This window comes from Perognathus longimembris, chromosome 15 (genome assembly GCF_023159225.1).
Source record: "Perognathus longimembris pacificus isolate PPM17 chromosome 15, ASM2315922v1, whole genome shotgun sequence".
In the NCBI taxonomy this organism is placed as follows: Eukaryota; Metazoa; Chordata; class Mammalia; order Rodentia; family Heteromyidae; genus Perognathus; species Perognathus longimembris.
In genome coordinates this window covers 48,414,688-48,430,894 of record NC_063175.1, presented here as the reverse complement: position 1 = coordinate 48,430,894, position 16,207 = coordinate 48,414,688, and positions in this window count along the sequence as shown.

Sequence of the window (16,207 nt, the reverse complement as noted above, 5' to 3'; positions counted from 1 at the left end):
CATTTCTCTGTGTGTGTGTGTGTGTGTGTGTGTGTGTGTGTGTGTGTGTATGCATGCACATGCGCATACGCTGAGGCTTGAACTTGGGGCTTATGCTCTTGCTTAGGTTTTTCATTCAAGGACCACCTCCACTTGTGGATTTTTACTGGTTAATTGGAGAGAAGAGACTCATGAACATTCTGCCTTAGTGGCTTCAAACTGAGATGCTCAGATCTCAGCCTCCTGAGTAGCTGGGATTATAGGTGTTAGCCATTGGTACCCAGGTACTAGAATCTCAGGTCTTAAAATCGTCAATATACCTTCCCACTTCTACAAAATAATTTGTCTTCTTTGGAAGCTAAGAAAGGAAAAGTCTCCAGCTAAAGGAACTCAATATACAGAAAAGAGGGTGTCTAAGCCAATGAAATATTGTGATGTTGTTGTTGTTTTATAACCAAGAGATCTGTAGCCCTGCTATTTGTTTTGTTGCTTATTGATGTATCTAACTATTCACTTTATGTAAATACAAAGCTTAATTTTTACATTTAATTGATCAGCATGAAGGTGAGCTGGATTTCCTGGAATGTGGCAAGCATTCCATCATAGGCAGGGAAATTTTTCAAATTATCTAACTCTGAAGTATTTACAAAGCTCCTTCTTCCTGCCAAAGGCTTTATGGGTAAGCAAATAATAAGGGTGTTTTCAGAGATGATAATATAGGATATATTCCTGAGCAGGATTCCTTTTACTGAAGTTAAACTAACAGTGAGGCTTACCAGAGCCAGTCTATATTTAAAATAGAAAATCATCTCTCCATTTCAAGGAAATCTATTAGCTATACTTTCATAAACTCGGAACAGAAGAACCTATGAATTCCACTCTTTCAACAGGAATGAGCTTGAGTTCAATCCATTTCCACTACCGTCTTATAATCATAACATTTGTAAAAATGTCAGCTGTCAGAGTGCTTTGACTTCCACAGATGAATCAACAGCAGCTTACTACAGCTACTGTAACCTCTCTTGGTAGCTTAAGCCAGCAGTTGATCAGACACTAGACGTAAAACGAGTAGATCAGAATCAAGCAGGTGGTCACCTGGGAGTTCCAGTCAACATTATAAAGCTGAGGGCGGTCTTTCAGTGTGTATACTAACTCCAGGTGGTCATTGTGAAACTTCAGTTGAATGGTAGTGCACACATTTGGTATCCAAAGAATTGGAGCATTGCTTTATGTGTGGAGGATAGGGGTGCAACAATGAAATGTAATATCCAAAATGTTATGAGGAAAACTAGTTCTGAAGCCAGACACCATGAGACATGAGAAAGCTTCTGGGCAGAACCCTCTGAGAAAGAAGCAACCAGAATCCATTCCCCCTCTGTCTTTCTTTCCTGAGGAGCAGGAAAGACTGGAAGGGGGTATCCCTGGCACTTGCTTTCTCTGACTCACCCTAGCCTGCTGGGTCTGTCGGGAAAGGCCCAGGAACAGAAAAGACGAGGAACTTGATTCTGCTTGTTCTCAGAAACCACAAAGTATCTCCTTAATCCAGCTAGATCAGTAGCTTTTTCAGTACCTGTTTTTCAAGTGAGCACACTGGGACTTTGATAGTAAAACTTCATTAGCCTACATCACCTCCAGCGATACAATAACACTCCCACCACAGAGGTACACTACAACCATTACCTGTCTGTGCCCTCCACCCAGTGAAATTCAAGACAACTTACTTTGTGGAGGGATTTCTGCTTTGGGTGACCACCAATGAATCACTCCGTACATTAGGTCTGCCACCCACACACATACCCATCTCCAAGTTAGGCAAGTTACTGTAGTTCAGCATTTCATCAAGTAGGATGAGATGTCTCTCCTCATGCAGACACTTATAGAAGAGCAGAAGGGAGATGGCAGAGGCCAGGAAACCCTCCCCAGAGCATGAAGGGACTAGAAGGGGCAAATGTAGGCACTGTTAATCTTTCAATCTCATGGACATGTCCACCAGAGCTCTCATGAACTCCTGGAAGAGAATGGTTGTGTCTCCCTCTGTCAGAATCCCAGCTCCCTCCTTCCAGCAACAAGTTATACATTGCCGAAACCCTTGTCTCAAGGTCATGGACACTCCCATGCATACTTGGCAAGTCTTGGCTTTGACCTCCAGACTTTGCTTGGAGATTAAGCTGGATCTTTCTCTTTGATTATAGTTGCTTTTCTCCAGTTTAAACAATCCTCTTTCTCAGAGGGGAATTACAACCCCAAGACCAGACCCTCCTGTGGAACAGGTCCAGAGCTCTGTGGGACCATTGGTAGCTGCAGTCATGACAATGAACTTTAAGTGCCAATCTTTCCTCAAGGAAAAAAATTTGAGACACTTGTCTGGAGCATGCCCGGGCTTGTGACTCTCATGACAGGTGCTCCTTATCTCATTCCAGCCCTTGCCTGATTGTCCTCTCTCTCTCTCTTTTTAATTAACATAGTAACTTTTTTCACACTGATAATTCCTTCACATCCAAGGAATTATGATGCCAACATGGAGGGGGGAAGGCATCTGTATGTGCATTGAAGATGATTTTAAAAAAGAAACTCTCTGGATAATATAACCTATGCATATCTGAAATTCCACGGTGAAACCAACCCCTGGTACAATTAATACACCACACACACACACACACACACACACACGCGCACACACACACACACACACACGTAAAGCAGTCTCTATTTGGGAAGACAAAGGGTAAAAACCAGAAAAATAAGGATGAATATGATTGAAAGATTTTATTTGCATGTACAAAATGGGAACAATGAAACCCATTGAAATTGCTTTACAAGTGAGGAGATAGGGAAAATAATGGAGGGGATAAGATTGATGGGATAAATTGTAGGCACATATGGAAACGTCACAATGTGAACACTTCCCCATACAACTAATGTGGGCAAATAAAAGATCATTTTAAAAACTCATTTTGAAAACTCTTAGGGTATTAATAACAAAAGAGGACAGTTAAGTAATACTTAGCATGTGCCAAGCTTTCCGTGAGCTTCCTTCCGTAGGTTAACTCTTTGCCTTCAAAGCAACCCTAAGAAGTGGTTCTGTTTTCCTGCCTACTTAGTGAGTAGGAAAACCAAGCCACAGAGTCAAGCTGTGATAGTTGTGAGACCGTAATTTTTGCCCTTAGCTCTCACATTTTCAGCTTCCCCATTCGTCTGGAGCTTCAGAGGAAAGCATACTTCACACCTCAGGGGCCTTACATTTACTAACAGATAGGGCAGACTCCGAATTTAAACACATATAAACTCGTTTTAGGATTTTAAGAGTTTTGTGCAACTACTCATTCCTTTTCTTTCTTCCTTTCTTCCTTTTCTTTTCTTTTTTTCTGGTACTGACGTTTGAACTCAAGGCTTTACCCTTGCTAAGCTTGTTTGCTCAGTTGGTATTCTATCACTAGAGCGATGACTATAGGCCAGTCTTTTGCTGGTTGTTTTGAAGAAGGAATGTAATAGACATTTCTGCTCATGCTGACCTTGAGCTGTAATCCTCTGGATCTCAGCCTCCTAAGTAGCTTTAGATTAGAGGAGTGATTCATCAATGCCCCGCACATTTATTTTTTCCAGTCCTGAGGTTTGGACTCAGGGCCTCTAGCTTGCGAGTCAGGTACTTTTTTTGTACTGGTTATTTTTTAGATAGTGTCTCCATTTCTGGTCCTATGTTTACACCCAGAATGGAATCCATTTATAGGCTTCCTGACATATTTGGGATGACAGGCATGTGCTACCATGCCCAGCTACTTATTGAGAAGGGGGTTCACATGTATGCCTGAGCTGGCCCATGAACTGTAATTCTCCTGGTCTCAGCCTCCCAAGTACCTAAGGTGACAGGTAAGCCACTGCGGAGCCTAGCTTAAATTCATTTCTGAACATCTTTACTATTATCCTTATGTATAAGTTATGGGCCATTATTTTTATTATCTTTATTGGTGTGAGGAAAAATATGAGAGAAGTGAGTGTACATAAACACAGAAAATTACGAATTTTGAAAATGATTACAAAGTGAAGCTTGTTGGTTCACAACCTGTAATCACAACACTCAGGAAACTGAAGCAGAAGGATATAAAGTTCCAAGCCAGAATAGGCTACCGAGTAAGACCCTGTCAATAAATGAATGAATGAATGAATGAATGAATGAATGAATAAGGGGGGAGTTGGGGAGGAGGGAAGGTGGGAGAAAAATGAAGGGGGAGGTAACAAGTTTGACAAGAAATGTACTCACTACCTTACGTACATAACTGTAACCCCTCTGTACATCACCTTGACAATAAAATAAAATGTAAATAAATAAATAAAGGCCACAACAGTGGCTCATGCCTATAATCCCACCTACTTAGAAAGTCAGGATTGGTTGGAGAACAACTTGGGCAAAAAGTTAACGAAATGACATCTTAATAAATAAACCATGTTGATATGTATATGTGTATATTGATATGTATCTATAAGCGTAGCTCACTAGGAGGTATAGATGAGCATGAGCACAGAATTCAAACTCCAGTACTACCAAAAAAATAAACAGAATGAAAGTGACTAGTAAGGAAATTAAGTTAGTTATTCTCAGTACACAGGAAACCAAAATAATGTAAGTCTCTTGGGAAATAACCTAGTATTTTTACTAACAGAAAAATAACATAATTTGGGCACCATTTCTATTCATGAAGATTTTTTTCTTAATAATTGCTTAATTACAACTGCAAAGATGAAGCAATAATAATCCCCCAAAAAGGATGGAGTGTCAAACCATATGACAAATTTATGTAAAAGAAAGTAGGGAGATTGCCTTCCCCCCCTCAACTTTGTATTCTCGGTAACTAACATCAGGAACAGGGAATAGCTAACCTTTCTGTTGCACAACTCTCCTTTTCAGGTGACAAAAGTGTGGTTTCAATTTTTTGCTTTGTCCTGTTTTTCAACTTTTTAAAACTGCAATATATACTGCTTCATCTGTGTGTTTAAAATATACATAAACAACTTAAATAATAATATATTGCCAGGTGCCAGTGCCTCATACCTATAATCCTAATTACTGAATAGGCTAAGATCTGAGGATTAGGGTTCAAAGCCAGTCTGTTCAGGAAAGTCTGTGAGACTCTTATTTCCAATTAACCAGCAAAAAGCTGGAAGTGGAGGTGTGGCTAAAATGGTAGAGCTCCAGCTTTGATTGGAAACAAGCAAGTGCACAGGCCTGTCCAAACTCCAATACCAGCATAGGCAGGCAGGCAGGTGAGTGGGCAGGCCCCTTCACAGCTTTGGGGCTGAACACTAATAGTTCAGCCTTGTCTGACCTACCTGGTTCACTTATTTCCAATCACTGCACTCTCCCCTACTTCAAGTCTCTTTTGTCTTGGATAGCTTCATCTAATCTTTAGCAATGGGAAATCTGATTCTGCTTATCCTTCCAAACCTTTTATATCTCACACCAGCTGTTGTCTTCGTAAACTGAACAAAGAATTTGATTCTCGATTCTGTTTCTGCTGTGATGGCTCTCCCATAAGGTTCCAGAACCTACTCCTTTCTATCTGCCCCACAACAAGAGGTTCATGGAAGACTGGAGGATATACACCAATAATGCAGGAAATATCTATCATAAAGCACCTTCCTGTCATACTAGCTAAAACAGAGACTGGAAAATGCCACCCAGGCTTTATGTGTGATTGTTGGAGAGAGCAATGGGGGAAAAAAACAAATCCTGCTTATATTATCTAGGAACACAGTGATAGCCAGAGACAATCTGTCCTCCTGTGGGAACCCCTGGCAAAGATTCAGACAGACTGCTGTGGTCATACTGTACTTGACAGACAGGTCGCCTGCCATCGGGTGAAATGAAACTCTCCACAGAGACGAGTGAGGGTGATGGGTTACCAGGCAGACCCGGTATCCTCTTACGAGCATGTCCTGATCATAATTAGTCCATTCCAAAGGCATGTATCATCTGCTGTGTTCAGGCGTGAGCTGTAGCTATGGAAAAGGAGTCTCTTGTTTAAATTACAAGGCATTGTGGAACAAAACTTAGGAAAAATACATTTACCATAACATTTAACATCAACTAGTCCTAGGTGTCTCATTACCCTGCTTTACAGAAGCTTGAACTTTTTTTTTAAGTCATTCTCATGATTTGCTTGTTTGATATGTGTGTGTGCACACTAGGGGTTAACTTTAGAGCCTTAGGTATAATGAGCATGAATTCACACTGAGCTACACTCTCAGCAGCCTCATTGTATATTTAAAGTTTAAAATAATATACAATTGCAGTAGCTGGCCAAGTTTTAAGAGCACAGTATAGAGACATTTTGCATTTGCAGTATCAGGAATTAACTCCAAAAATTTGACCAAGCTCACAGGATTATTTAGGATAAGCTGAATCCTCAGATTCTCTTATTGTTCTCTATAGATGGAAGACCTGGAAATGACCAGAGAATACTAGAATTTAGAACTAGCTAGAGATTGACATAGCATAAACTAAATAAACAAAAACCACTACAGAATAGGTTTTTTTTTTTTTTCTTTCTGCTGTAACATCAGGAAATATGAGCAGAGAGGAAGAAAAGAGGTCTCTGAGACAACTTTTCAGTGGTTGGGTTGATCAGTTGGCAGATGATTTGCTTTCATTCTTTTGCACATTCAATTGACAGAATATGTGGCAATCATAAGAAAACTAGGCCACATTACGAATCAGTAGAGCCACCCTAACATCTTGTACATGTGGAAATTGGCGGCTAGAGAACAAGTGACCTTTTATGTTCTCTCACCAAGTGTATTTAATCAGGTTTGCATTACTGCAGAAAAATAATAGAGACAATTAACTATATAAAGAGAAAGGGGCTACTTAACTCATGGTCCTTAAGGTTCAAGTCTAAGATTGGGCATTCCCATGGCGTTGGGCCTCCAGTCAGATGACCAGATGGCAATGGTAAGGAACACATGGCAAAACAAACTCCTCACAACTCAAAGCCAGGAAGCAGAACGAGATCAAGAGACTGAGGTCCCACAATTCCTTTCCAGGCTTTTTCTCCAATGACCTAAGGACCTCCCATTAGGCTCTACCAATAAGATGTGCACAGCACATACAAACATGGCCACTCCAAGGACCAAGCTTCTATATTATAGACCTTTGGGGACGAATGTCTAGCCCATAGGCACAAATTTGATTCCCCCTTTTGACAAGAACTCCGTTCTCTGGTCTCTGAGTTCAAGTTTGTTCCTACTTTAAAATATTGCCTCCTTTGCTTTATCATCAAAATTACATACCAAACATGAGCCAAGCCTCTTTCTTCCCCATTATCCCAACCACAGCCTCTGCACTGTGGCCCTACTCTATTGACACAGTAGAAACTCATGAGAACCACAGCAGTGGAGTAGAGCAATGTTCTGAGACAGGAGCTAGGTTACAGCATTTAGCAGGTGTGAAGTGTTTCAGTAATGAATGAATATGTGACTAAAGTATGCTGTGTTGCCAGGGCTTTATACATGCAACTAACAAATACAATATGTGGTGGACTTCTTTTGATATCTAACATTCCCAAACCATTTGGCTAAATATATTCATTATGATAAATATAGCCCTGATATTAGGGTCATTCCGGTGTTCAATTACTTTAAGTAAAATAGCAAAATTCAAATCAGATAAGAAGATAAGAATCAGGGAGGGTTGACTAATCTTTATAATTAGAATACTCAATATATTAAAATATCCTCTCTTTTTCTGAGGGGGGAGGGTTCTTTTGTAATTGTTTGTTTGCTTTTTTCCATAGCTAAGGACTGAACTCAGGGCCTTGCACTTGCCAGATAAGTGCTCTTCCACTGAGCAAAATCCCCAACCCCTAAAGTATCCATTCTTTTAATGTGCTAACAGTGATTGTTGTTGCTGGGGCTGACAGTATGGTGAATTCCTCTTCATTTTATTCCCACTTGTGTCTATATGTCGAATGCTTTCATATGAGAATGTAACTTAAGAAGGGCAGAGAGAGAAAAGAAGTTAGATCTATTATTTGCCACATGCCTAAAACAGCTATACATGGAAGGGCTAATGCTCCATCCCTCAGAGCGCACATTCTAGAGATGGGAATCAGCTATTAACAAATCAGCAAAGCTCTGTTAGAGGTAAAAGAGGATCCTACAGAGTTAGGGAACAGTGAGTGAGGTAAGAGGTACAATTTGTAAACAGTACTCAAAGAAGCCTTTCCTGTTAAAGTACCATTTAGACAAGGGAGCCTAGGTAGAGGGGTGAGGACAAAACAGGGACCAGAGAGGAGTTGATTTTCTAATAAAACTCCTGCATAATGATGGCTCCAAGTGGAATGAAACAGAGAACGGTCACACTCTGTCCATACTTGGAAGGCATAACTGCCATGATTTGCTGATACAGTGACAAAATGTGAAATGTATTTTAAAAAAAAAAAAAAAAAAAGCATTGTCACAGAAGAACCAAGACACATGAGGTTGGCCTGCGTCTTGGCTTCAGAACCCATTTTGCTAAAAATCCAGGGTCACCTGTGATGGATGAATACAGCTTTGCTTTTGTATCACCTGTTGCTGTTAAATAATACCATAGAGTCATGGTAAGCTCATTCTCAGCATTGGTGAGAGACAGAACTGAGACTATGGCAAACATTTTCCAATTTCACTTGGTCATTCCACAGGCTACTGACTCTGAGATAACGCCAGCCTCGTCTTTTAGCATTGTATTCCCCACCAGGTCTATCAAAGCACCTGGCTCATGGTGAGGTCTCTGCACAGTGAATGAAGTCCCCACGGGCAGGTGTACTGTGAAGTAGCAGGACAGAGGATTTGAAATCAGACCCATCTAAGTTCTCTCCTAATTTATGCATTGTGTCTGAGCAGGTTTCAAAGCCTCCTAATCCAGAATTTTCTACTAGATTAAAAGAGCAAAGAAGCTGGAAGGAAAAGAAAAGAAGGAAAAGAAAAGGGAAAGGGAAAAATAAATAGAAATGGGCATAGTCATACTTAGCCTTCACAGTTGTTGAAAAGATTAAATGAAATTGTGTCTACAAAGCACTTAATCCCTGGAGCTAGCACAAATCAAGTAATCAGAAAGGGTGTAAACTATTATTAAAACAAGAGCCAGAGACGAGTTAATCTCTTTTCACTCCTCAGTCAACACTCAGTTCCTACCAAACTGGTTTGGTAAAACCCACGAGGTTTAAAATAGAGCCACTGGGGACATGGCTGCTGCTCAACTGTGCTGGACCCCGCCCTGCTGGGCCTGCAGTGTTGTCTGAAGAACGAAGGCTGACTCATCTCAGCTGCCCACGGGGCAATTTTAGGGCCATGTCCCTGACTGATCCACTGCACACCCACCTCTCCCTTTCCTGTCTGTGGAGAGATAAAGGCCAGCAGAGGACATGTGTGTTTCCGGGTGTCTGGCATCCGCTACAGCCGGCTGTCCTGTCTGCGCCTCTTCCAGCCATGGCTTTTGCATTGGTGTCCAAGAGACACCTGGCTTGTCCATCTTTGGTATGCAGAGGAAAGCTAGAGAAGTGGAGAGAAGAAAAGAGAACAGGTAGCTCACTAGCCACTTTTAATTCTTTCAGTTCTGTCTCCATAACTGACAGAAGAAGCTACTTTATGAAAGACTCTGACGCCAAAGCTAATGGGTCTAGAATCCTGTTTCACTTGAACTAGAAAATCATGAATGCTTGTGTGTGAACAAGCATTGTAGTGTGTACTGTTAAATTTTTGAATAATTTGATATGTAACATTGAACTAGTCTGCCAAGAACTGGAGGCTCACTCCGGGAATCCTAGCTATCAGCTATTCAGGAGGCTAAGATCTGAGGATTGTGGTTCAAAGCTAGCTGGGGCAAGAAAGTCTGTGAAACTCTTATCTCCAATTAACCACCATAAAACCAGAAGTAGTGCTGTAGCTCCAAGTGGTAGAGTGTGAGCCTTTAGTGAAAGAACTCAGGGACAGTTCCAGGCCCTTAGTTCAAACCCCACCACTGACAAAAAACAGAAATAACAACAACAAAAAAAAAAAAACAGAGCTAGTACAATTATTTCAGGCAATATTTATTCTGAAAAAATTTCAATCTCTACACACACACACACACACACACACACACACACACACACACACACTGTGAGCTTCTTTGGTCTCCCATGGTGCTTTGTGCTTGCCTCTTAGCACTTTACTTAAAAGAATTAGCAAGGGCTGAGAATGTGTACTTGCCTAGCATGCATGAAGCCCTGGGTTTGATTCCTCAGCACCATATAAACAGAAAAGGCTGGAAGTGGCACTGTGGTTCAAGTAGTAGTGTGCTAGCCTTGAGCAAAAGAAATTCAGAGAGAGAGCCTAGGTCTTGAGTTCAAGCCCCAGGACTGGCAAAAAAAAAAAAAAAAAAAAGAATTGACTAAATGATCAGTTTTCAAATTTGTATAGACTTGAAAGTATTTAAAGCTACAACATTTTTTAAGTTATTCTATTTTGTATCACTAATGTCAAATAGGTCTTGGCACACAAAATATTTTATGGATAAATGAGTGAATACCATCTTGCTATTGAAGCAGGGAGCTAAAGAAAGTTAGTTACATCTAAGATATGCCTATAAGAATCTATTTGTACATTGGAGAAATAAATATTAAATAGATTAATGTAGGTGAAATACAAGTTGAATCATGATTTTTAAAAGGCACTGTAGGATTTTTAAAGACAAAGTCTTCTTTCTGTCCAAACAGAAACAGGTGAAACAGAGGAGATGGATTTTGGATTGTCTTGAAAGATAACAGAGTTTCAAACACCAAAAACAAGAAAACAAAAACAAGCTGGACACTGGCAGTTTATTCCTGTAATCCTGGCTACTCAGAAGGCTGAAGTTTGAGGACTGTGTTTTTAAGCCAACTGGATCAGGAAAGGCCATGAAACTCTGATTTCTAATGAACCACCAAAAAGTTGGAAGCGGAGCTGTGATTCAAGTGGTAGAGAACTAGCCTTGAGCACAAAGAGGCTCAGGGACAGTGCGCAGGCCCTGAGTTCAAGCTGCACAAGAGACAAAAACGAGAGAGAGAGAGATTGAATATCCAGCCTCTGAGTTTAAGCCCCATTGCCAAAGAAAAGAAAAGGGGAGGAGAGAAAATAAAGAAGAATGTAAGGAAGGAAGGGAGAGAGAGAGAAAGAGAGAGGGGGAGGGAGGGAGGGAGGGAGGGTGGAAAAGCCACACCAACTTAAAGAAAACACATGACGTCACTCCTCTCAGATAGAAGCAGAACCTTGTGGAACTGATATTTAAAGAACAAGAAGGAAGAGGAACTTTCTAAGAGGAGGAAAAGGACTCAGGCTACATAGTGCCATATACTAATCACTTTAAAGAAGCTTGAGAAGGGAGGTGATAATCAAAGCATTAGTAAAAAAAAAAAAAAAAGCCAGGCATCAGTGGCTCATGCCTGTAATCCTATCTACTCAAGAGGCTGAAATCTGAGGATTGAGGTTCAAAGCCAGCCCAAGCAGAAAAGTCCGTGAGACTCTTACCTCCAATTAACCACCAAAAAACTGGAAGTGAGCATCAAAGCTCAGGGACAGTGCCCAGGCAGAGGGAGGGAAGAGGCTTTGGTGGGGCGAGATAGAAATGAGATCACTAGTGACCTTTAAGGAAACAGTAAGGGGGGGAGGGGAAGAGGGAAATAAAAACAGAGATGGAAGACAGAAAAGTAGTTACAGTTTTAAATTAGTAGGTAATCTTGTTAAAACTTGGAGGGGGGGCTGGGGATATAGCCTAGTGGCAAGAGTGCCTGCCTCGGATACACGAGGCCCTAGGTTCGATTCCCCAGCACCACATATACAGAAAACGGCCAGAAGCGGCGCTGTGGCTCAAGTGGCAGAGTGCTAGCCTTGAGCGGGAAGAAGCCAGGGACCGTGCTCGGGCCCTGAGTCCAAGGCCCAGGACTGGCCAAAAAAACAAAAAAAAAAAAAACAAAACTTGGAGGGCACCAATGGCTCACACCTGTAATCCTTGCTACTTGGGAGGCTGGGACCTGAGCATCACAGTCCAAAGCCAGCCTGGGCAGGACAGTCTATGAGATTCCTATCTCCAAATAACCACCACAAAACTGGAAGCAGCGCCGTGGTGCAAAGTGATAGGGTGGTAGCCTTCAGTGAAAAGCTCAGAGACAGTGCCCAGAGTGAGCTCAAGCCCCGTGACCACAAGACAACAAAAACCTTCTTAGTCGCTGGTGATTCTGATCATAAAACAACTTATCTACTAGTGAAAGCAAAACATTTATTTATTTGAAATTTTGAAATATAGCTGGGGCTGGGAATGTGGCCTAGTGGTAGAGTGCTTGCCTGGTACACATGAAGCACTGGGTTCAATTCCTCAGCACCACATATATAGAAAAAGGCAGAAGTGGCGCTGTGGCTCAAGTGGTAGAGCGCTAGCCTTGAGCAAAAAGAGGCCAGGGATAGTGCTCAAGGCCCTGAGTTCAAGCACAAAGACTGGCAAAAAAAATAATAATAATAATGTGATTTGCAGTCATGGACATATACGCCTTATTACCAACCTTCTTCCTTGCTTAAGTTAATTTAAAGATATATCATACTTTCTCGGCCTTAGGAAAGGTCCCCAGCTTCCAGAACATGAAAAGAATCAATCCTCGTTGAAGAATCAGTGTGACTTTGCTAGATTCCTTTATAACAGCATTTTGCAGGTGAAAGCATTCATTTCTGTTAACTACTTCTCAACAATCAGTTCAATCTGACATCTATCAAGCATTTCACTGTAGTAGACGGTGCTAGCTCACATTAGATGTGTCATGTTTTTTAGGTAGGAAATGGGGTTGTTTTGCTGACGCACTGGTAGAGGACAATATTTCCTGAAGACAGCCTGGGAATCCCTTACGAAAAAGTAACCTTTATAAAGCCAGAGGATTTCACAATATAACCATCTGTTAATTCCTGCCTGCCTGCCCCCCAACACTTGTTCATAATGAATCATCAACAATACAGACTGACTAGTTCCAACTAGTTCTCTATTGTTTGTTTTTTAAAAAAAAATGGCGAACAGTTTGATGATTGCCGATCCTTTTTCACCTATCAGCTAACTCAGAAAACCCAGGAAGCAATCATTGGTGAGTCGGGCCTGTAATCCTAGCTACTCTGAAAGTTGAGATCTAAGGGTTGTGGTTCAAAGCCCACCTGAGCAGGAAAGCTTGTGAGATTCTTATCTCCAATAAACCAGCAAAAGCTGAAAGTGGAGATGTGGCTCAAGTAGTAGAGCACCAGCCTTTAGTGAAAAAGCCTAGGAGAGAAGCAGGAGATGCTGAGTTCAAGTCTAGTACCAACACACAGACACACAGACACACACACACACACACACAGAGAAAATTTAGGGATGTGAAACCTGGCTGCATTTAATGAGATGCTAGGCTAAAAAAAAAACCAAAGTCCTGGGGCTAGGAATATGGCCTAGTGGCAAGAGTGCTTGCCTCGTATACATGAAGCCCTAGGTTCCATTCCTCAGTACCACATACGTAGAAAATGGCCAGAGGTGGCGCTGTGGCTCAAGTGGCAGAGTACTAGCCTTGAGCAAAAGGAAGCCAGGGACAGTGCTCAGGCCCTGAGTCCAAGGCCCAGGACTGGCCAAACAACAACAAAATAATTAATTAATTAATTAAAAAAAAAAAAGTCCTGTTGTTCTGGGACAGGGACTCTCCCTCTGTAAAACAATTTTCAGGTTTGGAAAGCTCCAGGTCAAATTTATGTTTTTCATTTTCTTTTGTTTTCATTCCTGGAGCTTGAATTCAGGGCACCAGCTTCTTTTGCTCAAGGCTAGAGCTCTACCACCTAAGCCACAGCAACACTTCTGGCTTTTTTTTTTTTTTTTTTTGAGTAGTTGTTTGGAGATAAGAAGCTCACAGACTTTTCTGCCTGGGCTGGCTTTGAACTTCAGATCTCAGCCTCCTGAGTAGCTAGGATTACAGGCATGTGCCACCAGCCTTCTTTGATTTACCTTGGGAAAATGGCTGATTCTCTAAGGTGGGTTTTTCTCAACTATAGGAGCCAAATAACTGTCCATATCTTCCAAATGAATATAGAGTTTTCTGGATCCTTGCTAAAATAGCCTTATGTTTCTAAAGCACCTGGGAAACCACTAGTCATCAGTAAATCACATTTAACTTATGGAAGTTTTCTTCAAATAAAAAAAAGATGCCAAGTAGCAGCCTTAAAGCCCTGTGGCTGAATATAACTTGGGCTCCCCAAAGTCAAAACAAAAATGGGCTGCATGTGACCCCTCATCTTCCAAATTGACAAATGCAGCCATCTCCGGGGAGAGCTGTTCAAGAAGCCCCACAGAATCGAAACATAGTGGCACCTACTAGGGAAATAGAGGCAAAAGGATCATGACTTTCAGGCCAGCCCGCTAAGGTAGCAGTAAGAAACTGTCTTGAAAAAGAAGTACAAAAGCAAGTCACTAGTGGCTTGCGCCTGGAATCCTAGCTACTCAGGAGGCTGAGATCTTATTTCCAATTAACTTCCAAAAAGCCAGACGTGACGCTGTGGCTTAAGCTACCATAAGGCAAAAAGAAGCTCAGGGACAGCACGCAGGCCCTGAGTTCAAGGACCAGGACTGGCTGAAAGCAAACAAGCAAACCAACAAAAGAACTGGGATCATAACTGAAGTGGTACAGTGTGCCCAGAGCATGAGCTCCATCACACACACACACACACACACACACACACACACACACACACACACACACAGTGAGGGGAGTCCCAAATGACTTGACAGGACATTTTCTCCCCTATTTTTTCAGGTCAGTACCTGAATATTTCTGTGGATGCAAGCAAAGGGCTTCAAGCATTTAAATAGCATTCATGAAGTCTGTTACACACAGAATGAATTGCATGGCTTGCTGTCACTAAGAGTTTAAAAATTAAAACCAGATGCCCTCATCAAGAGAAAAGCTGCCACTTCCCCTCCGGCTCCATCAACATCCTGTCACCTTCCTTCAAAAGGTTTCATTTGAGCCTAATACACTGAATTGGACAAGGTTTTCCACAGCTCTGTAAGGAAGTTAATGCCTAACCCTCCATCTTGAGAAGAAGTTGACATTTCCTGCACAGCGACTTTGAGCTAGATATGATACAGATTCTCATTTCATTTGATTGCATGCGTATATTTTACCTGATTTTATAAGAACACAGAGTTCAAAGCTCTTATAGGCTCTTATAGCTCTTATAGGCTAATGCCTATAATCCTAGCAACTCAGAAGGCTGAGAGCTGAGGATCATGGCTGAAGGACATCTGGGCAGGAAAGTCTGTGAGATTCTTAGTTCAATGAACCACCAGAGGATCGGAAGTGGAGCTATGGCTCAAAGTGGTAGAGCAGTAACCTTGAAACTTCCCGGACAGTGCCCAGGCCCTTAGTTCAAGCCCCATATCTGACAAAAGAGAGAGAGAGAGAGAGAGAGAGAGAGAGAGGGAGGAGGGAGGGAGGGAGGGAGGGAGGGAGGGAGGGAGGGAGGGAGGAAGGAAGGAAGGAAGGAAGGAAGGAAGGAAGGAAGGAAGGAAGGAAGGAAGGAAGGAAGGAAGAGGGAAAGCAGAGTTCAAGCATTGACCCAAAGTCACAAAAAGAACAAGTGGCAAGTTGAGAGGCTCCTTGCTCTATGTATTTTCTCAAGGTACTGTGCTGAGGCACTGTCTTTGGGATGTGCGGATCCCAGGGAATGCTGATAACACACTAAGGGATCCTATATCACCATCCAAAACAGATCAAGTCTCCCATTCTCTCAAGTTTTGAAACACATTTGAGAAAGACTATAACAGAAGAAATTGTAGGTGAGTGTGAATATTTCCTGGGATTTGCCAAATTGGTTTCTGGAACTTATAAAGGGGAACCTAAAGTGTGCGTGCTTGGCTTACTTTTCACAGGGGTTTTCCCCTGGAGGCATGAGCTGTTCCCAGAGAATGTGCAAGTGCTTACCCCATTGGGTGTGTCCTGACAGGTGACCCCATCTATTTTCAGCTGCATATAAGTAGCTCAGACAGCATGATCAGTCAGTGCAGTCAGTGTGGGCACCAAGGTGCAAGAGGAGGAGCTCTCCATTCCAAGAAAGTCGCTTACATGGCCAGTTCCCAACAGATCTCCTCTAACATTTACGAGCAATATTTGCAGAGATTGGGACAACAATTCAGAAAAGAAAGTATCTCTCTCTCTCTGTCTCTCTCTCTGTCTCTCTC